Below are 4,139 nucleotides of genomic sequence, written 5' to 3' on the forward strand. Positions count from 1 at the left end.
ATTCAAATAGTAAAAGGGTTGCCATTATGTCCATGGCACCACGAGATTGACGACCACGCTCAGCTAAATCACACTTATACCCTTCCCGTTTCCTTTTTTCTCAGGGAATTGGCTTATAAATATGGGCCTTTCCCGTGGTACTTCTCTTTTCTGATTCCGGAGTTTCAGCCTTGTGTGACGAGAGTACAAACCCGGCCGATGGTTTATCGAGAGTTGGTATATTCACATGTTACAGTTTCTCAGGGTTTCTTCATGTGTGGTTCTTCACTTTTCTTCCATCCGTGACTTTGATGGTCCTTGTTCCCTCCCACAAAGCATACTTATGCCATTTGCGATTCTATGCATTTGTTATTCATCGTGCCTTATCGGCGCGCTGAGGGAGCGCTCAGGATTTTACACTCTGTATTCACACATACGAGTTGGGATGATGTTGAGGGTAGCCAACGCAACGTGCCCACATAAGAGACGTGACAATTAGGCAGATCAGCCCTCGAGATCTGATAGATTCTTGTGTTCTTTATCTCACATTCTTGATATAATCCACCATAAACGTCGTCGAAATGATCATCTAGACAACCAAGGTCTGAAAGCTTTGAAACAAAGGTATAAGCGACCAAGATGAATGTTACTAGAGCGTTGAAGAGTAGCAGTTCCCGAAAGGTTGAGGAGCTTCACGGTTAACTTAGTAAATCCTAACGTCTCGATATCGGCTATGGCAATACTTAAATTCCTAGGACGCACAGACAAAAAGCAAAGATGCAAAAACATACAACACCAGGGATTTGCTGGTCGTCACCGACGTAACTACTAATCTGGCGCTTCGCAGCTTGACTCTGGGCGAGCTTGATCTGCCAGCCTCGTATCCTCCGTCGGATCCACGTACAATAAGACACCTGATATCTCTTAGCTGTTATCATCTTATGCGTTGAGGTCTTGGCTAAGGAGCTATTCAATATCCATGAGCGCTTTGAGAGTGAGTTGATGATTTGAGCGAGGTTGATTTTGCAACGGGGGTGTTGCTAAGAACTATCAGAGGGAAATAGCAACAATGATTCCAGGCCAATGAGACCAGGGACATGACATATGCCCGTGGGCCCCATACAGAACAAACCTACCCTGACAGGAAAGGTAGCGCGCCACAACCTGCATATATTAAGTTCCCATTCGCTACACCCGCTCTAAAATAAGTAATGCAAGGGCTTACATTAGACATGTGATAAGTCCAATCGCCTCCTCTTCATTATTTCTTTCTACTTGCTGCCTTTATGAGATCACTATTAGACTGGTTTTATACAATGTTTATCTTTTTACATAGTCGTAGTGAAGGATAGGACGACATATGGGTCTGATGATGGCGCGCAGGTTGTAAACCCAGAGCCTGAATCTATGTTAGAAAACGCTGTAATTGCGTGTTTATGAGGGGAACTTTCCTTTACCCGGTTTGTATTCGGCGTGTGAATTTGGACTAACACCAAAGTTTGACGCCACGTCGTCGTCCCCCGTTGGAGTCAAAGCCGCACTGATCCCCTTTCTGTCAGCCCCAAAGAATGATTGGTTAACCAAAACAAAGGGCGATGGGCCGTTCCTGCAAGTCTACGCCTTCAGCATCATGATTGTTTCGACTACGCAGCAAATGTACAGTGGGGGGCAAAAAGTATGAATCCAAACACAAGTAGCTGGCCCGCCCCTAACCCGATTAGGCGCGCGTTTTTCCCTGCATCTTTTGCATGCCAATTTCTTCCCCACAACACACATCACAACACCATAACGATGCCTCGAGGCAAGGAATTATCGCCTTTATTACGGTCTCGTATATGTGAATTACGTAGGCAAGGGCTTACGCACTCACAGATCAAGAAGCATTTCCCTGATATCCCTCTCGGCACGATCAAAACGACCCTACGCCGCGGTCAGGGCGTAAGACCTATCTGGACCTTCCTATCGCCTCGCGAAGCCCTTCGCGTACAGGATGCCAGCGAGGCTAGGAGACAAGGTGCCGTACGGCAGATGTTCTGGGCTGCCTTCGGTCACGGATCTCGTACGCCCTTAGTGCCTCTTGTCGGTAACGTCAATGCTATTGGCATCTATGATCTTTATTCTGTTATACTGCCGTGGTTTCTTCAGCCGGGCGATATCTTTATGCATGATAACGCGTCTGTACACACTGCCCGTATCGTCAAGGCCCTGCTAGAAGAGCTTCAGGCCCAGCTGATAATATGGCCGCCCTATTCGCCTGATTTGAACCCTATAGAGAATCTGTGGGCGTTGATGAAAGCAGAGATCTATCGGTTACACCCGGAACTGACTCACGCAGAGGATACAGTCGCTACACAACATGCCTTAGTCTTAGCTGCAATAGAGGCTTGGGATAACCTTGAAGAAAGGGTCCTGAAGAACCTTTGTGATACAATGCCGATCCGTATTACCGCTATAATTACTGCTGAAGGCTGGTATACAAAGTATTGAAGCTGTTTTAATTGACCTTATTAGGTCAAAATTGCAATATGAAAGCGGCATCATAACACATACCTGTTCGGGTTAGCCCGATCAGTCCGGTACTTGCGTTTGGATTCATACTTTTTGCCCCCCACTGTATTAGCTAGCGGTGGGTGGGTGGATGAGTGGACAATTGGAGCGGAGGAACAAGAGCCAAATTGCTTGCTCGTACGGTCTACACACGGCAATTGTCGCTTAGCGGTGAGGTTAAGCTCTGTTTGCGAAGGTATCGCGAGCGACAAGGAGACGTTCGACTACAAATTTCCCGGCGTCGCGCCCATGGCTTCCCCCTGTACTTAGAACCTTGCATAGGCTGGCATGCCCGTGGGCAAAGTTGTTGCAATATCAATATTACTACTGCTGCTGCTGCTGCTTCTGTCGTTGCTACGGATAGCACAGAAGGAAGCAAACAAAGCAGCTGAGCGAGGGGGTGAGATCTAGAGGCTGACCGACATTCTGTTGGCAAAGCAGCTGGCGTCAAAAGGAGGAGTTGTTCGCAGATAGCGGGTCTTGCTGGGGCGGCGTTAGAGTTAGCGTTGCAATGATAACTAGAGCAGCCTAATGCGATTGGCCTGTACTGGCGTTCAGCCAGTGTTTCATCTGAGGGCTGGCTATCAACCACCGACCAAAAGCAAAGTGAAAAGGGGCAGTTCAGCGTTTCAATTCCATAAGCGTCCCTAAAATCTGGACGACAGGAGTCGGAAATGAAGGTCATAAGTGGAGTTGTAACCACAATGATGATTTCGGCGCACTATAATCTAGATCATAGCGGGCATTTGGTTACATCTTTCGCCTCAGGCGTGGGGTCGCCCTTGCGGAATTATCATTCATCTTATCACGTTTCCTAGACAAATAGGGAAAGCTCGATCATTGTTTGTTCGTGGTATGTAGAAAATATTAAGCAAGCTGACCCTGAATCGATGGCATGACACCGTGCTGGCAAGGGTCGAAATAAGAGGCGAAACCAGCAAGTGGGGAGGATGATCAATCAGCGAAACTCGGAGCCAATCTGTACGTGTTCCATGAAACAGACAATCATGCGAGAGACGATGCGACCAGGCAAGTCCGCCTTTTTCGCTTCACCTGCGTTCATGCTAAGGCCTCTAAGCTATCGGATCGCCAAGGTATCGGATCACCATAAAATTCGACTACCACGAAGTATATTCCGCCAGGTCCATAGTATGGCAGACTAGATAGGAACGAGTTCATAAAAAATGTATTAGGCATATAACAAGATAGTAGGATGATGACTTCCGTCTGCGCGCGGGAGGAACTGAATCCTTCATGAATTAGGTGAGTTGCTTATGATACCCCTGTCGTTATAGTCTAAGAACCCTCTCCGTCTAAGCATGGGGAGGGAGGTTCTATCGGTATTCAAAGCACAGTTGCCATTCTCACACTTCATTCATCTTTCTATATATCAGAAACCATCACAAGTAGTCTACCCTTTTCTCATTATCCAAGTTGATAAATGACAGGCAGAATTAATGCCCAGCACGGGCCAAAGTGAGCCTCTTGCCAACCGCTGCCATATTCCTCGCCCCTAACCCCCTGGTCCTCACCAGCAACTAATGTGCAGATCCCCAGACAAGGGGAGGGGCATCCTGGCATCATTTGGCAAGGCGGAGCTGGCCCATGGAATG

The sequence above is a fragment of the Fusarium oxysporum genome, chromosome 2, assembly GCF_000149955.1.
Source record: "Fusarium oxysporum f. sp. lycopersici 4287 chromosome 2, whole genome shotgun sequence".
NCBI classification, from domain to species: Eukaryota; Fungi; Ascomycota; class Sordariomycetes; order Hypocreales; family Nectriaceae; genus Fusarium; species Fusarium oxysporum.